At 50.0% G+C, this 20049-nt stretch overlaps 1 protein-coding gene across 5 annotated transcripts in view; it reads left to right on the top strand.

The window, feature by feature from the left end:
* The first annotated feature begins 958 nt into the window (after positions 1-958).
* The window catches only part of BOC (BOC cell adhesion associated, oncogene regulated), a 57359-nt gene continuing 38268 nt past the window's right edge, over positions 959-20049 (top strand). For all 5 annotated transcript variants that reach the window (XM_049824848.1, XM_049824845.1, XM_049824847.1 and 2 more), the window contains exon 1: positions 959-1380. The gene's annotated coding sequence lies outside the window, so the exon portion shown is untranslated. The remainder of the gene's footprint in view (positions 1381-20049) is intronic.

Below are 20049 nucleotides of genomic sequence, written 5' to 3'. Positions count from 1 at the left end.
AGGGCAAACAGGATGGGAACCCTCTCCTGGAGGGAATGATCCTGTGGGTGATGCCAGGCAGGGAAAGCACCTCAGGTCCCCTCACAAACGCTGGTGACGCCTGTGAGGCAGCGAAGCAGATGCTCGAACTTCAGCCGCACAACCGGGGAAACTGAGGCACGTAAGCGATGAGGGGACTTGCCTAAATCCTGTGGCAGTGCTCACGCGTGGTTTCTCCCCCATCCTCCCAGCAGGTGCCCGGCGGTGTAGGGACAGCCGTACAAGAAAAGCTGTTCCCTGGGACGCTCGACAGGTGTTTGGTGCCATTTCTATCCAACCCTCCGGGCTCAGCCCCTTCAGGGAAGAGGCCAGGCGTCCCAGGAGGCCTGCCACAAAGCGCCGTTTATCAGCACCCCGTTTCCTCACGGCCCAACGCCCCGTCACCCTGACCGGTGCCGGCCGGTTTCACAGCCGGCCTGAGGCGGGATGGCCGCCGGTGCGGGGCCACCGGGGGGGGTGGGGGCTCTCTCTCAACTGCTGGGCTCGGCCGGGCCGACCGCTTCAGTCAGCGAGACCTGGCAGCTGCCACCCCACCACCGTCCCCCCCACCCCGGGGTCTGGGGGGGGGGTCCCGTCCCTCACGGCCGGCGGGGCGCGGCCTCCCTCCGCCCAGGCCAAACTTTTCGGCCCAACTTTCCCGCTTCCGCCTGCCGGGGGCTGGGCGGCGGGGAGCGGCCCCGCGGGGAGCCGGCGGCTGCCTCGGGGGTAGGCACCGGCCAGATGATGCCGGTTAGTGTTATTGGGGGAGGGGGGGGAAGGGGACAGGGGTGGGCTGCCGCCCGGGTTTTGGGGAAGGGGTTTTATTTTGCGTTTTCTCCCTCTTCTGGCTCCTCCTCTTCTTCCCTCCTCCTCAGGGGGAGGGGAGGAGGGAGGCTCTGGGGCAGGAGTAGCCAGAGCAGGGAATTGTTTGGGAGTTCAGTCATCCAAAAGCCGTCTCCCGTATGGAGGATCTGGCTTCCCGCATCCCGGCGCCTCTTCCCTCCTCCTCCTCCTCCTTCTTCTCCTCCTCCTCCTCCTCCCGCCGCGCCTGAGCTCTGCGCGGCCCCCCATCCCCAGCGGCAACCCGCAGAAAAAACACAACCAACCCCCCAAACCAAGGGCCCCCCACCTTCCCCTTCCCCCCCAAAACAGGCTTTCCCCCTCTTTTTTTACTCTCTTTCTCCCTTTTATTTTTTTTTATTTTATTTTATTTTTTATTTTTTTTTCTCTGTGTGTGTGTGTACTGAATTCCCCGCAGATCCGGCCTGGAAGTTCCCAGCTCCTGGAGTTAAGCCTCTTTGTTGCTTCCCTTCGTTTGGGGCATCTTTGTGTTTTCCCCCTCCTGCTCCACTGGAGACCGCGGTGAGTGAAGCGAAGGGGGCCCGGGCCCGGGCCCGGTGGGGCTGGCGAGGGGCCGGGAGGATGGCTGTGGCGGGCGGAGGGGCACGGGGCTTTTCCCCCCCACTTTCTTTGGGCCAGCGGCGGCCAATCTTTGTGTGTCAGAGTTTGGGAAGTTGGTGTGGGGATGCGGGGAAGGGGGATCCGCACAGGGATGCGGGAGACGTGACAAGGGAGGAGTGGAGACCCGCTGGTCCCCACCAGCACGGGGCTTGTTTTCGCTCAGGCAGGTGGGATGTGGGGAGGGGGGCTCGGCGGTTTTCCTTCAGCTCTAACTCCTCGGTCGGTCGGCGTTAATGGAGGGCCCAGTGCATGCACATACACACACATCGCGGTGCTCCGGCGCTTGCCTGAAACTTCCCCAAAAATCTTGGTCCACCGCGTCGCCCCGTTCCTCGCCACCGGCTAGTCGAGGAGGGACGGACGGTGCGCGGTGGAGCGAGGGAGAGGGAAAAGCTGTGCCAGGTTTCATCCTCCGTTGCTCCAACTCTTGTCAAAAGCTGATGGGAGTTTGCAGGCAAGACCCGGCTCCTGCAGATGCGAAGGCATTTGGGTTTGTGCCCTGTGAAGGAAGGGGCTGGTGCTGCTGCTGCTAAGAAAAGCAGGGGTGGGTAATCTGCGAGTAAAACTTTTGTCGTCGTCTTGTGCAGCCATAGAGTTTTTCACAGTTGGTGCAAGGATGTGGAGTTAATTTGGGTCGGGGGAAGTAATTTCTGCTTGGCGGTGGGATGCTGTAGGGTTTGTGCACGTGTGCCTCGCTGCTTGGACTGCAACTTTGGCAGGTCCTCTGGATGGTGCCTGTAAATAGAAAATGTGTTGGGGAGAAAGTGGGATGCTGAATTTGTAGCTGTGTCCAAACAAGACTTTTTAAAGTGCTCTGAAGATATTAATACTTACTTTGAAATATAATAATAGATTTAACCAATACCCCTGACTGCCAAGAGGTATTTAATACAAATCTTGTATCTTTGGGCACTTCCCCAGCTAGTTCTGGTACCCCAAGTGTTATTTCACTAGCACTGTGGGAAAGGCAGTTCAGGTCTATTAAAGGGTTTTTTTGGTCCCTGTTTGTTTTAAAGAAACTCTCTTGACCTCTCCGCAGCATTATGCGAGTGGGATAACAGGAATCCACACACACACTCTGCGCCCGCGCATAATTCCCGGCATGTCTTAAATTGCTTGTTTTTCTTGGTGCCCAGTTCTCTTAATTTCTACATCGCTATTGTGGTGTCTTTTTGATACGTTCATTTGCAATCTGCCATTAAAGTTTCTTTTCCCATGGGCTGAAAAACTACTGTGGAAAATATTAGAAGAATGTGGGTGTTTTGTAAGTAGGATTTTATATTAGTTTTCTCTTCTTTTGAAACTAACTGCCTCAGTGTACATATGTTTAGAGGAGGGTTCTTGCGTATTTATGCGTATATACATACATGCAGATACTTTTTTTTAATGGGTTGGATACTGAGGCTCATGGCTTGGGGAAGGATTTCAGCAGAAACACATCATGGGTTTGCAGTGAAGATTTGTTCTGTTTATTTAAGTGACCTAAAGAAATGAAGGTGAAATAACTTCCCATGCTAATAGGAGTCATCTCGGGATCTTCTGAAGTAAATAGGACAATTGGGGAGAGCTGTGAGCTCCCTGCTGAGTGCATGATATTCTCTGACAAGAAATAAATGGACTTTTGTTCCATGTACTTTTCTTAACCCTCCTCTCTAGATACAATTACAGGGACTCATCCTGCATGTACAACGCAGACGAGGTCCCAGTAGGTGTTTGCTGCGAGGGCTGAAGTCAGATACAGTGCAGTCCTCCATGCTGGTGTGGTTCCCGTTGGGGAAAATGAGGCAGGTTCATCTGAGGGGTGCACAAGAATCCTATACAGATTTGAGAGGCAAGTTCAGTTTTCTCCCTCTCTCATACACACGCGCACCCACAGGACCTTTCTGTGAGAGATATCCTGGTACAAGTAGCTGAATCCACACTCATCTCTTCTCTGCTTGGTGCAAAGAAGTATTACAGGTGAATGTATGTGCTACAAACTGGCATGTAAGTCTTACGGCTGCTACGTATCCCTACAATCTGGAAAATACAGCTTTTCTGTACCTTGTACTGGCATGATACAGAAGCACAGAGCAAGAGGTTCTTTAAGATTGCAATGTGAAACCCAGTGCGTGGTGTTTGCAGAGGTCTTTCCAGCTGTTTGGGTGTGAGTCTCCTGGCTTGGAGTTTTGCTCCGTCGAAGGACAGGTGAATCATTGCCCAGTCCCCCCTGCTCCTTGAAACTCTGTTCTGTCCTCAAAACTAACAGCAGACAGATCCCTCCAAGCCTTTAGTACCAAACTGGCAGCCCTGCAGTGCTTTCAGGGTGCTGCTACAGCTGTGAAGCAAGCAGCCTGCTTTGTCCCCGTCCTCCCCAGTGATGCAGAGGGGAAACTTCCTTTCCTGAGTTAAGACGACTAATATGTTTAGGGCTGACCTGAATTTTTGTAGCATTTCATCATTGTTACTGAATGACCACACTTGACTGAAACATCACCAAATCTACCTGCCAGTGCTTCCTGGCTTCTTCCTGAATCGCATGTCCTCAGGAGCACAAAAACCCTGCAGTGTGATAACATGCACAGCAAAAAAAAAAAAAAGAACTATTACTTCTACCCAGGCTTTGGGAGGGAAGATGGGTGATAGGGCAGAAAAGACACTCTTCAGGTGAAAGCACGGGTTTGAATGTGGAGGTGTTTGGGCTGTGTCCTCAGCCAACACACATGCACTCTGTGAGCTTAAACAGTTTCCTCTGCAGCCCTATGCCTTGTTTTTCCCATGCAGAAAACGGGGTTAAACCCTGTGCCGATGCGGTGAGCGCTGTGGAGGGCAGATATTGCCATCCGTGTTGACTCTTGCCAGCTGACCGGCACCCACCGTGGTGTCTCTCAGAGCAGAGCTCAGGCACACCAGGGAGGACCCGCTCTGCTGTGCTGAGCCTCCTCAGGACTGCCGCAGGGCTGGAGAGGCACCTTTACGCCTCCGAAATGGCTCCCTTTTCCCAGGCAGACAGACAACCCCCCCTGGGCCTTGTGTGCCTTACGAAGCAGGGGAGAAGTGGCAGGGAAGAGTGCATTGGGGACCACGTTGGTTATTTTACCCCAAGTTGGCCCGTGGGTGGGTTCTCAGAGTCCTTGGGCTCAGTTAAGTCTCAGTTTAGTCACTCAGCCTGCAAGATGTTACAGCAGAAGTAGGCCAACGTAACTCCAGGTTAACTAAAGTTTCTTTGGCAGTAAATAATGGTGGATTGTTTGTTTTAATGCCTGATGCCGAGTGCCTCAGAGGTATGAGGCACAATTCCCTTGGACTTCTTTAATGTGCAAAGATGGCTTGATATATTACTGCTGGCACGTTATGGACCAAGGCTTGCAAATCTCTTGGTTTAAACTGTTACCTCCCGGGCTAAAAACTTTGCAGTGCGAAGTTACAGTTAAGATGGGATATCCCGCAAGGAAAAAGCTCTCCTGCAGAATCTTCGGAGACTTCCTGTTTCTGGTTAGACTAAAAACATCCTGAGGGAAAAACCTGCTGCTGTGTGTTTTGGTGCTCCTGTGGTCAGTCTTGGTTTAAGAGGTTGTGATGTATTCCAGCTCCTAGGCCAGGAGAACAATTTAAGGTGAATAATGACTAAATGAATTGCAGGTCCTTGGGTAGAATGGGGGTGATTATCATCTTAGAGTTTTCTAAACGTACTTTGGGTAATTGTTCAACAAAATGTATCGCAAACATCTTTTTTTATTTCCTGGTGTTTGGTTTAGTTCCTCTTGGCCCCGAATCATACAACATTGTTTCTGGTGCTTCATTGGCTGAACATAGTGCTTGAAGCCGGTTTTCTGGAGGGAATGCTTGCAGGATGGGAGGCTTTCAAAATTTGCTTCGTATGCATATTTGCACATAAGAGTTTTTTAAAATCAACTCTCCACAGGAGCGTGTGCTCCAGCAACACAGCTGTATGAGTGACCATGGGAAGCTAGGACAAAAGGAGTATGGATGCAGTGGAAGCAAGTCAGCTGAAGAGCTTGGAAAGATGTTTGTTGCAGGGGAAAAACCCCTCGATGCTTACACAGTCCCAAAGCTGCTGCAGGCAGTGCAGGGCTTTCTACAGAAACAGGGAACGACAGATCCCTGCCCTGAGGATGCTGCATGCTCCTTTTATTAAAATGGCCTCTCCTTCCCTGTGAAAGGACAAATGGGATGGCAGGCTCAGCTGTGCTCCATGGGGTTGTTAGCAGAGCACCTGGCATGGTGCAGACAGGGTGCCTGAGAGGGGCTCTTGGGGCTGCTGTTGTGTGTTGTAGGAGCTCTTGAATAAGAGGCAGTGCCAATTTATTTTGGCTCTGGTGGGATCGATGGAGGGAAATGTGCTTCAGGGAGCGTGTGGGACGTGCTTGAGCTTCTTCGCCCTCCTCGCAGGCAGTGTGCCAGCACAGAGGTGAGAGCCAAACTTTACCCTTGCTTTCTGCTCAGTTGCTCTGGGGAGGCTGCTGCCCTGTGGCCAAAACTCTTCCCTGAGCTCCCCTTAGACGTGAGGATGGCGACTGCACCTTGTGCCCGTGCAGCATGTTGGAGGCTTGCTGGGCAAAGTCCAAACCACACCACAGCGTGTTGCCCCTATGAAAACCCACTGTTGTCAAGTTCACAGAGGTTTTGGGCTGTGGTGTCTCTATATATGCCTGTGAAAGCCAGATGGTGTTTTGGAAACCAGTCATTTTTCATTAATTTCTGTGCCCGGCATAGGCAGTAAGTCTTTCACCCTGAGCCCTGCGGCAGCAGTGCCATTTTGGCTCTCTAAGGTCCACTCTGGCAAAGAGATTAGCCAGCAGGTCATACTCTTATGCAGAACCACAGTCCTGGGGCCCTGCCAAATGCAAGGATGTGTTCACTGGTTGCGATGTCAGCGAGTCTGAACAAGCTTGTGTGTCTAAAGACTGTGCATCAGGCCCTTCTGCTGTTCTTTAGATCATAAGAGTGGAGAGGAAAAGGGTATAAAGATCCCTTTCAGAACTGCGTCGTCAGCTTTCAAATACCAAAATGAGGTTGCTTTTTATTTTCTTCTAACAAACAAAAGGACAGGTTAGCCAGAGCCCTGTGAATCAACGTGTTAAGCTTAGCGTGTGTTAAGAAAGCTTGTGGTGATATAAACCTACTGAGGTAGTCTTTGAGAAATAAACCTCAAATGTGGATACGCTGGCCTAGAATTTTGCATTTATATGCAAAATGCAGCTTCCTCTGATAATGTCACTGTAATTTATCCTGGTACTTTCAGGTAGAGCAGCCACCTCACTTAGTGATGCCAGTGTTTTAGGGCGCAAGCCTGGGATCTGAGGAGAGCTGGGCTTGGTTCTCTCCCCTATACTGCAGATTTCCCCCCAGGTTAGGGCAGGTTGCTCTTTGCCTCAGCTCTCCACCTGCAAAACCTGTAAGTGGCACTTCCCTGCCTCCTTGTGGTGTTGAGGATAGGTCTGCTGGAGATTGAGAGAGACCATAGGTTTGCTGGCCCTGGAAAAACCTCTTGAATAAGGACCACAGTTGGTTTCAGCAGAGAGCCTCTTGCGGCATTGGCAGCCCGATGGGAGGCTCCTGCGGTTGCCTCTGGGGATGTCTGCCCCGCGTGTTGGCTGGATGTGGGCTCTGTGAGGGCTGCGTGATGCTTTTGGTTTGGAGGGTAGGCTGGGTGTGCGGCTGTAGAGAAGCCCCTCTCTCAGTGTGACCCTTGGGGAGTCTAGTGTAGGTAGTAACACTGCAGCTGCAGCGAATTTATGGCTCCAGCCAGTGGTGGTACAGAGAGGCCATTGTAATCCTATGTGCTGTACAGTGTACATCTCAACAGGCAAAGTGGCTCCTGGGTTGGTTCCTCCCCCCCCTCCTCCTCCTCTCCATCCCTTCACGTCTAGCTTTATGAAGTTCCTCCCCTTAAATTGCAAATTTGGCCTTATCTTCAAAGAAGCCCTTTGGTGCCAAGCTTTTAAAGGTAGGGAGGAGGCGAGAGCAAAAACATCAAATCCATTAACAGCCCAGTTGCCAGAGAAAATGTTTTTTAAAACAAAATCTGAAACCTTAGTGTTTGAGATCCAAAGCTGAGATTGAATACAAGTATGGGCCTTGTCCCCGGAGAGTCGCAGCGCTGGGAATACGCTGGCAGAGACCGTGGAGCGAGGATTCTTGTGCATGCACGCACACAAATAGACAATTATTTGGAAGCCAATAGTAATCTGGATGCTGAATAATAATTTACTTCATCTAGAGCCTTCTGTCCCAAGTTGCTCCCTGAGCTGTAGCTGACATGGAGAGTGTTCTCGTCGTTCCAGCTCTCCGCTGGATGGCAGTCCCCTCTGGGGCAGGAAGGTGGTGCTTGCTTGCACGTTCCTCGGCCGTGGGTGGTAAAAAGGACTAGCTGGCCCCACTTCTTCAGAGCCCGCTGCTGTCAGTGAGAGATTCCTTTGGGTCCCCTGAATGGTGATGGGAATGTGATCCCCTCCCCCCCCCCCCCCCCCCCCCAGAAGAAAGCTGCTTGTTTAACAAACCCAAGCAGTGTCAGATTGAAGGGGTGGGTTTGAGTCCCAGCATCAAGAGATGTTTTCAAAAACGTGCTGGGTGGGATTTTTCAAAAACACCTGGGATGACTTTAATGATGTGGTGGAGAGTCAATGAGGCTTGTGCATTGAGAGACCAAACAGCTCTCCCCTCACTTTTAAGTACAAGGTCACGCTTGGCAGGTTTGTGGGATGGTCCCACTGTCACCAGTGTAACAACTGCCCAAATTAGTCCCGACCACCTACTCCTGCATGGAAGTGGACTCTTTATTTCAAAAGTGGCTATCGGGCACATCTTAGCTTGCAAGCAGTTGAAGTGCAGCTTCTAAGCCAGAGCCATCTCGGCAGAAAGAGAGCAAGATGGCTCAATTATCTAGCCATAATGGGGTCTGAATCCAATGAGGAGTACCCCATCACTGGTTCTTCTGGGGCCTTGCGGCACGGCCAGCCAGACCACAGCAGATCTGTGGGACCCTGGCAGGAGAAAAGCTTGACATCTACTAGCTTTTGAGTCCCTTTTGGGGACTCCCCTACCCCTCAGCTACCCAAGCAGGGTATCTGGCTTGTCGCTGTCAACACTGCTGGAGCTGCAGGCTTGTAGGGCAACATAGGGCTGTGAGAAGCTGGAGCGTGGAGGCCTCCTCAGAGAGGCATGCCAGCTGCTCTGGATGCATCCATCATCACGGTTTCATCACTCTGATGTTGCTGTTGGCGTGTCTGGGGCTGGCCTGAAGGGAAAAAGTCTTTGCTTCCCAGCAGGTGAGGCATAGAGCTCATGGTTGCATGCCAGCTTGTGCCTGAACGCTTCCGTAAACCTGTAGAGAAAGAGTCCAAGGCACCACAAGGGCTAGTTGCTTTTGAGGACCTTGCTTCTCTGGGTGCCAGAGCTGCTGTGAATGTTGCAAGAGTAGCTTAGCACATTGGCACTCCAGCTCCAGGCCCTGCCAGAGATGGCTGCCCAGCCAGCAGATAGGGAGAAGGTCTTGGGATCATGGTCAACTATGCTGGGTGACCATGCAGCCCATTTGTTCGATGATGATGGATGCTGAGAAAGGGAGGTCAGTACCAATGTATGGAGCTGGCGTCTGGGTGTGCATTTGCTGACCCTGCTCCCTTCTTGGCAGGGAGGTGAGTAGCTGGTTTGGGGAAGCGTTAGGAAAGAGCAGCATGGTTTACATGGCTACAGCAAGACAAGCCAGTCCTATATCTCATAGGACAAGCACCAGTCTACTAGCAAGAGCTAGCTGTACTTGCCTGGTACGCAAATACGCAATACAAGCTGTGGGATCCTGCTGATTGCGTCGTGAAGCCTGTTGTCTTTTGTGGGAGCAAGGGTCAACTATCTACATCATGTAGCAAGTTAGGCAGGAACATACTTGCTAAATATACAGTTGTCCAGTTTTCCTCACGATTGCCTGGACTGCAGATCTGGGGAAGAGGGAAAAGGAGCACAAAGAGAACAACATCAAGAGCAAAGTGGCAAGCCATGTTTATCGTTGATGCTCTGACCTGCACTCTACCCTATAATCTGTGTCCCCTGGGATAGCTTCGGACATCCCTAACCTCTGAGCCACTTCAAAGAACCACCTTTAAAAAATTTTCCCAAACTAGTGACCAAGCAAACAAGCAAAAATTTCAGCAGCCACAAAAATGTGAGCGTAACCCAGTTTTTGCATAGCTCCAGCATTGAAGCTAAGTAGAGGCTTCTTAACATTGACTCCCTGGATGAAGGCCGGAGAAAGGCCTGCCACGCCATCTTCCCCCATCACCGTATTCCAAAACCTAAATTGTTATTTGTATTACAGTTGTGTCTACAAGTTTTAACCAAGGCTGGGACCTGGCTATGTTAGATACCACGCTAACTTGTAATGGAAGACATCCCCATTCAAAACGGCAAGACAAATGCAGAACAGGCGGTAAAAACAGAGCATGAAAAAGGACACGTGTGTGTTGGACTGACTCGGCAGGTCGGCACCGGAGCTTGGTACAGACCCTGTGTTGCCTGATACCCAGTCCCATGCTCTGCCTTGCCCTGCTCTTCAGAAGAGGAGGTCAAAGTCAAGCATAGCTAGGGCTTGACGGAGAGTTGTCTGCCTTGAAGCTGAGAGTTGTCCGTAGCAGAATCTCATCTTCATTAGCCTTCAGCTCGCATCAGTCAATAAAGAGTGATGTGGCTTCATGTGCTCCAGTAAGTGGTTGCCCAAATGGGGCACTTGGCGCTGCAGGTGTTGTTAGTAGCATCTTGCCACTGTGGCATGCCTTGTGTTGGGCCAGGCAGACGGTCTCTCAGAGCTGAGACTCCTGCCTGTCTTCAGAAGGCAAACAAGCAGGAGCTCTGCTGGGATGCTGGGGGAGTGGCAGATGGAAAGCAAGAGCGTGTGGCTAAAGGGGAAGGAAAGGAGCCAGTTATGACTTTAATTCTCTCCTGTCAGCTAGTTTTCAGCTGTGGCATCGTGCTTTGAAAGATAGCTGAGAGAGCTGAGCGCCAGTGTAATAAAAGTATTTTGCTTGGAGCATGCAATCTCAAGTAAAACAATCTCATTATATAAATATTGTGTGCCTTCTTTCTCGGGGGGGGGGGGGGGGGGGGGGGTGTCTGGGACTGTGCTCCTCCTGCTCTGGAGGCACTGGGTTTCAGTGCACAAGCCAAGGATAAAATCTAACAGATACTGCTAAGGCCAAGTCCATGGCTTGCACTGTGGCCCAGGTGCAAGAAGCAAAGTTGCTCACCTCTCCATGGTCAGCACAGAGGTACCTTATGCTGTAGGGAGGTGCAGGAGGAGGGATGAGGAGCAGCAGGGTTACAAAGAGCTGCTCTTCTGAGAGCTGCAAGCCATGCTGTGTGGCTGGGGATGCACAGGGGTTCCCGAAGGCTAACCTGACTCCTGCAGTCCCAGGTAGCCCAGGATGGTGCAGCAGCTGTGTGGACACCAATGGCAGGACATGAGCAAAACCTGGCTTGATGAGGTAACTGGGAACTGTCTCTCGAGGGGGATGGGATTGCTTCAGTGAAACCCGGGCAGGTTCCTTCACCCCTCCTTTCTTGTCTGACTTACAGCACTGTTTTGGGGAGCAGGTGGGGGTGTGTGTGCTTCCTTTTCTGGCATCTGTTTTGCAAAAAGCTATGGGCAAACTCTCCTGGGGGGCTGCTTGTGGCCATGCCCTGCTGCTCTCTGAGTAACAGCCCAAACTGCAGTTGGAGGCTTTTTGCTTAGAGGAATGCTTTGAAACATATTGTTTTTAATGGCACTATGTTGCCAAGGGCTCTTTGTGGCTGGATGAAGAGATGACTCCTTGCTCTGCTCTCTCTGCAGGGAGAGGAACTTATCTGAAGCAGGACTCCTCCATTTTACAAGTGGGTTTTATCTGCCCTCTGCAAGCTAAATAATTTAATTACAGAAGAGATCTTAGATGAGGTGTTTGGGCCCTTAAAGTTTCACCCGGCTCATTCAGTGCCTTGGGAGAGGAAGAGTGGTGGGAGATGCCGGGCAGCTGCACAGTTATGGCTTTTTCTTCTGTTGGTCCCAGGTCACTCCCTGTGCATGAAGTACTGCGAAGAGGCACCAACGTAGCTGTTGCCTTCATTTCTGTCCAGCGGAATTAGGCAGGGTGTGGGATGGAGAAGGTGTGAAAAAATGGGTTTGTGCCGCCATCCCTCCTTGTGCTTAGGGAAATTAATCTCTTCCTCTTTCCCGGCACACACATCCCTCTCAGTTTTGCTGGGGAGGCTTTTTTTTTTTTCTCAGATCCCACAACGGGGAAGGAGAAAGGGATTACAGCTGAGGCTGCTAGCGTGCCCGTTCCCCGCGTGTGTGCTGCCTCCCAAAGGATGCGGGGGCTGCCGCCAGGCCCTCGCACCCCCCTTTCTCCTCATTTTTTTCTGTCTTTAATTTCCCCTCCTCTGCCTGAGGTCCCTGTGCCGCCAACAACAGTTGCCGGGGCTGAGAAGGGCTTGTTGGGCCGTATCCTGGATGCCCCTGTCCCTACTTGTTTTGGGAAGGCTGATAAGGAACGACTAGGGGCGGCTCCCCAGGCGCCAGCCCGCTGCCAGAGAGGTGCTCCCAGTGCTCCCAGCCCTCACCGACCCCGGGGCGAGCACAGGCCGCTGGCATGTCAGAGCGGGTTCGGGGAGCCCTTGCCCGGGCAGGGTGGCTGCCTGCAGTTGCAGGCAAGGCTGCTGCCTCCCCAGAGGTTATTCTGGAGAAATACCATCCTTGCAAGGAGAGCCACGTCTCTCCTGCCCTTCTTTCCCCACCCCCGGCCGGTGGACTGGGGCTCGGGGGTTCGAAGGCAACGTTTTCAAGTCTCCGCCAACGTTTCCGATCTCGCAGCGTTTTGCAAACTGGGAGGGTGTTGTGTTGACCCGTCTCCTCACAGGCAGCCGGGAGAGCAGCTCAGCGGGGCCGGCGGACGTGGCATACGCTAAGTGCCAGCATCTGTAAAGGGCATGTAGGCACCAGGCCAAAAAGCCTCAGCGAGCTGTTAATGAGCCACGGATCGACAGCTTTATCTGGGAGCCTGCTGCCTTGGGCTTCTAGAGCTTTCTGCTGAAGAAATCTATGAGTCAAAGCTGGTGGTGGGTAAGGGTTGGGAAGGAAGACCCTAAAATAAAGATCCTTAGAAAGGCACGCCTGGGGTGGACCTCAAGAGATCGCCTCTGCCAGAGGTTCCTCGTGTTTTTTCTGAAGGTCTCCTTAACTTCTCGGAGGCTGCAAAAAACCACTCATTTTCCATGTAACACCTTTGTAGTCGATAGGTAAGACCAGCAGAGGTTTATCTGTGGCTTTTAGAGTGGCGGCTCTCCAGAGGCTTTGCTGGGGTACAAAGCCCCGGAGGCCACAATGGATGTGTTCCCCTCATGCACAGGGAAGGACGCTCCCGACAGATGTTTGTTATCGGCAAAGCAAAGCGGAGGAACAGACAAACTTCAGCTGGTGAGAAATGCAGAAGGAAATTACTGTTGTTTCCCTGTTGGGCTTGCAGAGGGAATTCTGGAAGCTGCTTTTTGTCCTGTTGTTATAGTTTATGTTTATGTAGCTTATCTCTTTCATGAGGGACCCATTAAATCCTGCAGCATGTTGTCAATGTGACTATATGAGAACAGTTTGCTTTACCCATCCCAGGGCTGAGTGTGCCAGCTGCACAACTGGATTTAAAATCATGGAGCAGCATTTCCTCAAAACTGAGGAGTGCTTTTCATCCTAAAAGAGTTTATGGCATTTTCCAAATTAAGAAACGGTCAATAATTTCCCTACTGGTAATTCTGAGATTGTATTTCTCTTATATAGCTGAGTTCTTGCAGTTGCTACAGGGAGGGGTGAAGTCCTTATTGCTTTCCACTTGTAGTACTGCATTTGTGGTCTGTAGCAAGTGACAGTATTTAACATAATTTGGAAGGTAGGTACTGACTGAGCTGGTCTACAGATGACTTTGCACTGAACAGTGAAAGTTTTTTCTAGGGGTATTTAGTGCTATGGGGCAGTCACAAACTTCCCTTCTCAGAGAAAGTGTTGACAGTCTCTGTAAGCAATTAGAGATAAATATCCTTGAGGCAGAGGATGTCTTTTTATTGTGGTTTTGTAGAGTACCTAATACTGAGGTCTTAAAGGACTCTGTAAAATAAGAGAATTGAATAGTCCTTATGTTCTTTTACTGGACAGTAATGCAAGGATCTTCGAAAGATCCAAAGAGTTTTAAAGATTTATTTTTTTTTTTTTTTTTTTTCCTGGTAGACAAGTGAGCAAATGTCAGAGGTTTGCTGTGTCCTCCCAGATCACTGCTGGGTGAGTCTTTGGAGAGGATGATCTGATCTTTTCTGTGAAACGCCCACTAATGCCTCTCAAGCAAAGGTGATTTTTGCATTAAAAAGGCTTTCTAAATTGATAAAGCAATTCACAGCACAAAAATGTCTTAGTCCTTTGCAGCAGAGGAAGAAGTAGACTTCTTGGCTTAGACTATTGCTGGGGCCTTTAAGAATTTCTTGGGCAAAACAGTGTACATTAATAGAGAGTAGATTCACTTCTGTTCTGCTTCTGTTGTCACCCCCCAAGGCCCAGGGGCTGGTATCACTGTTTCTTCCTGGTCTCTTTACTGCTTACAGTTTTCTCCAAAAATGACTAAACATATAAAACAAGGATTGGGTTTGGGGGTTGTTCTTTTTTTTTTTTTTTCTTCCCATATTCTAGGACAAACATTGACCACAGTCATGTATTTGTTTTTTCTCCCATACTTCCAAATGCAGTCACATAACAATAGCCTGGAAAAAAAGTACTGGAAGTGATTTGGTCATGAATTTGTTTCCTTTTTTGGGCTACAAGGAACAGTTTAGCATTTGGTGAGGAGGCTGGGAGCTCCAAGCCATCTCTTCCAAGGTTGAAGGGGGTTTAAATGGGCACCATCCTGGTAAAATGAGTACTGTAGAAAGGCAGCCTTTTGGGGGCAAGCACTTCCATTGCTCCATGTGCAAAGCCTCATGCTTGGAGGCCCTTTTCTCAGCTGGCCCCAAGACATTATTTGCTATTTATGTAATAGTGGAGTCTTGTACAGATGCTGCTTAACATGCTTTGTCTGCCACTGGCAGGCAGGGATGGGCTAGCAGAGAAATGCTGCCTCCCACATCAGGCTGCTTCAGAAGTGGGTGACTTTGCTTTCCTTAACAGATTGCTAATAGAAGGTGGTGGGTGGTGTTGTCTTATTTATTTTATGTAGGATGCCATGACAGATGGTGATTTTGAATGTTGTCCACAGCTGTAGAAACTGATTGCTTTCTAAACCAAGTTGACTAAGGTGGAGGCATGGGAGCTGATGAGATGCGGGATGATCTGCAAAAGAGGAAAACCGATCAGAGTACCAGTTGGCTGTGCTCTGTTGTCTCTCTCCTGAGGAGCAGGAAAAGAAGTATTTTGCAGACAGGGTTGGGAGATAAGTTTTCAGTGTCTGGGTCTTTGGGTCTTGAGAGGTAGTATCACCGCTTACAAGGAAAATGAAAGGTCATCAGGTGGGACAAAAATGAATATGTGATTGCTGCACTGGTCAGGAGGGTGGCTATTAAAATCTCAAACAGTACAGGTGGTGAAATCTTGAAATTTTAGTGATGGTTCAGTGGATTTGGTCCTTATAGGAGAGAAATCGAAAGCAAGTGGAGTTTATGCATACTGAAGAGAGAATACCATCTGATAAAGGCTAGACCAGTAGGTAAAGTTTTCAAATCGCAGGAAATTTCCTTAAAGTATTTATTTATTTATGGCTTTGCTGAAAAATTTTTGACCAGCTGTGTTTAAAAATATAATAGTAATGAGATACTTAAAGAAAGGAGTTAATCTCTCCCTCTCTTTGACATGCTGCAGAGCACCAGCTGTAGCACAAATGAGCCCCAAGGAATCAAAATGGCATAGCCCTGCAGCCTGTGAGCCAAAGTCACACCTTGAGAAGCCAAACCCTGGAGGGAAGCACCGGCCTGTGGCAGGTCACAGGGATGCTGGAGGGGTGACCCTTTGGCCATCCTCCAGGGGCAGCAGGTTCAGCCTGCCCAGTTCTTCAGGGCTCCCCAAATCTCCCCGGTTCCCACAGCCTCTTGTCCTCAGGGCAGCAAGACCCAATTTTGTCCGTGGTGCTGGGAGGCCTTGAACTGTCTCTGACACCCCCAATGGGGAAATGCTGGAATGAGGAGGAGGGGAAACCAAGGGCTTTTGTACTGAGGGAACAAAAAACATCCTCTGCGTGTCCTTGGGTTCAGCTATTACAGACTCTCCAAATTGGACTGCTTTTTTGTTTTGCTTTTAAATGCTTCTTTAGCCAATGTGATTTAAAAAAAATTATTATTTTTTTTTTTTGGCTGGAGGGTGTCTTTTTGGGAGACAGAGCCAGTCCAGGGTTCTTCATTTGGCCCATCCAGCTTATCCACAGAGCATGCACAAGCCATCTCCTCTGGGCTCATTTCCTCTAGGATTCCCTGTGGCTTTGCAATGGCCAAGCCTTTGTGTTTGGTATCGAAGGCAGAAGGGCCAGCAAGGCCAGGCCAGCTGTGCTGTGTCCTCCAGCCCTCTGCCAATGGGGGCTCGGTGCGAGGTGGGGGAACGCTGGGAGGGCTACAGCTGTGAGAGTGGTGAAAAGTGTGATTGGCAGGAAACTATTTTGAGGAAGAAGATGCCTCTTCTGATGATGGTGGGGTGGCACATGGGGGACTGGAAAGGTGAAGCAGGTTAAGTTTGGTCCTAGGTGGAGGATTGTGTGGAGAAGTCTTGCCTCCTCTGAGCCTCCTGGTTTCAGCTTCAAGATGACATATCACAAGAGAAAAATCTCTCCCTGCTGTTTCCTTTTTCCACCACTGGTAGCTAATCAAGATTCAGTTTTAATGACTTCCCTCTACTCTCTCTGCTTCCTCTCCCCCTGCCCCACACATGCCTTTTTTTTTTAATGCATTTCTTTTTGGCAGGAGTTGAAACGCAAGAAGCGTTTGGACCAAGATGAAACCAGTGGAGGAGCATGTTGGGCAGTGCAGTGCTTTGTTCTGAGTTCAGGGGGAGAAAAGGGGGAAGCGAGGGGGGACGGGATGTCATTTCCCAGATGGGGACCCTGCCAAAGATGTTCTTGCTTCAGAAAGCAAAGAGTAATTTTTGAGGTTATACCAGGTTTAACCCTTTGTCGTCTCACTTCTGCCTTGCAAGGAAACACCAAAGTCCCTGGACCTGAAACGGGGCTGTGTTGTGTTATGTGGCCCAGGTCTCAAGCCAATGTCTGCTGTTATGACTAAATGCTAATGACAGTCCAGGGTTCTTGTTGGAAACCGTACCGAGTGGATGAGAAATCTGTGCTTATTTATCAGTGAGGGTCCAGAACTAGTGCGGCTGTCATTTGAAAAACAAGATCAGCATGTTCTTTACAGGGGGTCAGGACTGCTGTGCTGTTTCCTGCCCTGCCAGAAGCACCTGGCAGGATTTGGGATGCTGCTGAACTCTGCTTCAGCTGTTCCCATTGTGGGGCAGGGAGTACTTTTGCCTCCTGATGTGCAAGATGCTTGGGAAACACCTTGTCCTTTGACCAAAGGAGCTCTGCACTGCTGGGGCTGCAGCAAGCCCCAGCCCTGGGTAGCTCATGATTGTGCTGAGGACCTCTGGGAGATTACAGCATTGGTTCCTTGTCCCTGTTTTGAGCCAGTCTCCTGTGCAAGAAAATTGTGTTGTTGGAGGGTATGGGGGGTAGAAAACCTCCATAGGCATGTACTGCTGTATTTGTGACTGCCTGGGGCCATAAATATTGCATGGTGTGTAGGCTGCTGATTTAATTGCCCCAGGACTATTGCACAGTAGGAAACTGAGGGTGAGGACACAGGAGGGGAGCAGACAAGGGAAAGTTAAAGCAACTCTATCTCTTCATTAAGATCTCTTCAAGGTTGTAAGTCCTTGGAGCACCTGTGTCAGGACTCCAGAAGAGGTCAGGTACGTCCTGATTAAAAACACCCCAGGTTTTGGTCTATGGTGCTGGGCTGTTTGTTGGTATGGAGATCCAGCCTCTTCCATCTGGATGGGATTCTCCTGGGAAGACCACCCTCTTCCCTCAGAGCTGGAGGGGACCAATGCTGTATGCATAAAATGCATAAAGTCCTGTTGTGAAAACTAGGGCAGAGTCAGTAGTCACCACAACTAAACCTGCAAGACCCTTCTTCATGAGGACCAGCAGTCCCTCTGGCCCTCCAATCTCTCACGGTCCCTTTTCTCTAGCTAGGAAGATAACAGCTTTCCTAATCCCCCCATGAACCTCCTGAACATAAACACAATTTTCAGCTCCAAAGAAGGTGTCAGTAACTTTGGGCTGGAGACCACAAACATCATCTTCCCAGCAGCATTGGCTGCAGCATGTGAATTTTTGATCACTTGCACAGAGTGCAGCTGGCTACAAACATGCCAAAGGAGAGTCACAGCAGCACCACTGTGTGTGCATCGGTGGCCAGCGACTAACAGAGAAACGATGCATCCAGTGCTGGCCTTGAAACGTGCCTTGTATCTTGCATGCTTCTTTCTAGACAGCCGAGAGAGGTCTGATCTGTAGGAAATGAATATAACACCACTCTGGTGTCACCTGTCAGGATGAGGTGGGCGAGAATAGGGGCACGCGGACAGAAGATGTGTATGCAGGATCACCTGGATGGGTTTCAGCTTTATTTTTTGACATGTGCAATCTTGAATGCTTTCCCATGGAGGTCAGTAGACCTGGTTGGAAATCTCATGTGCACAACTTACTGCACAGCATATCTGAACTTGCATATTTTTCATCCCTTTTCTTGGACCCCTTAAGTCAGCCACGTACCCTTTTCAGCAGTCTCGCGAACCATGGGTGGGAAGCACTGACCGATGGATGGGCACTTCAGTGGGAAGCAGACCAATGTTTCCCTCCACTTGATCGATGCCACCGAGCACTCCTGGTTTCAGGGCTGGGATGAGCTGACTTGCCCTTAGATCTGTGGTGTATTTGGCCTGAGTCTCTGCCTCCACATCAGCACAGTACCACCACAGGCTTCTAGGTAAAGTGGGACTAAAAATAAATGCATGACCCCAATAGCTGTTGGGTATCTCTTGTTATCTTGGAGGACTCCCTTCAGCCTGGAGTTTGGCTTCATTTCACTTGCCCAAGTGGTCGCATGTGTATGCGTGTGGTGCAGGAAGGTGTCTGTTGAACCCACACAGACCGCTGTACCCACACCTACCCGGGTCTGCAAATCCTGTGCTGGATGAAAATATTTTGAAGGCCTGAATTGCTCCTTGTTCATCTAACCTGGTGGTGGGTCTTCCTGTAGTAGCTCAGCCCCTTGGCTTCACTAGTGCCTGCTGATGTGCTCGGTTGGCCTGGGACAGCTGATCATGGGGCATTTGCAAATGGTGCCACATTGACTCTGCTGCTTCTCCTTCTCTGTTTACTTAGTTCTTGGCAGCTGCATGTTTGAATGTTTGCTTGACAAACACTTTCCCTGGAGTCTGTGATTACAGAAAGTGTAGTCTGACAAACCCCACTGAATTATCTTGTTCTCTGTTGTCAATAATATCTTGGTTGCTGTCTCCCTTAACCACAATATTTTGTGTGTGGTGCAAATTCATATTTTTTCCTCTTGTTGTAATCAGTCTGCCCCTCCCTGCTTGGTTCAGTTATTGAGGCTGTATCCCCAGAATGCTGACATCTGTGTTTTACTAATCCAGAAATCCTGGGGCTACCAGGAAGCAGTACAGATAATAACACTGCATACCTGTCTAGCACCTTTCATGTGAGAATCTGAAATTGCCTGGCTCATGTTCATCTGGTTACTGCTTGTACCAGCTGGGGTTTGATATTCCTGTTTTTACAACCCGGAAAAGTGAGACACAAGGTAGGGGTATGTTTTGTCCAATAGATGAAGAAGCAATCCAGAAATGTGGTGTCATAACCTCCAGGACTATGAGTTCTAACCCTCTTTGTCTTGCAATACCTAATTTGCCTCCCAAAAGAAAGAGATAGGAGTGGGTTAGTTGGTTTTGAGCAATGTTTTCTTTGCAGCAATCCGTGGCTTTTTTTGGCACCCCACTAAATTCCACCCAAGAACAAAAAGGCAACTGCAAGATTTCTCCAAGGTAAGTTAACTTCCTTGGCTGCGATCAGGGATCCGTAATGTAATTCACAGGAAGAGCGATATCCAAATATTGTCTCTTGTTGTCAGTTTGGTGGTTTGGAGCGATGCTGAGGGACAAGTGTTCACGGCAGGCTGGGAGAGGGGAGACATCTTGCTGTGTTTCAGGGGTGGTAATGAGACTGGTGAAAGTATGTCTGCAGGTGGTTGGGTGGTCAGCCTCGGACTGTTAATCTGTCCAGCTGCTGGCCTGTTTTGGACACGGTCCAAGACCAGGTAGGACACTGCTGCTTTTCTTACCACCTCCAAACACAGCTGAGGACCTTCCAAGCAAACCTGGGCTGGTTTATGGTTTGGGTGGAAACCACAAGCAAACCACGTCAAATCGCTGGATTCTACCCCAAACCAGGCAAAGTGCATAGGCTTCTGTTTTGTTTTGCTGGGAGATGAATTGGAGAGGGGGGA

This window comes from Accipiter gentilis, chromosome 21 (assembly GCF_929443795.1).
Source record: "Accipiter gentilis chromosome 21, bAccGen1.1, whole genome shotgun sequence".
Classification (NCBI taxonomy): domain Eukaryota; kingdom Metazoa; phylum Chordata; class Aves; order Accipitriformes; family Accipitridae; genus Astur; species Astur gentilis.
This window is presented reverse-complemented; position numbering and strand designations above follow the sequence as displayed.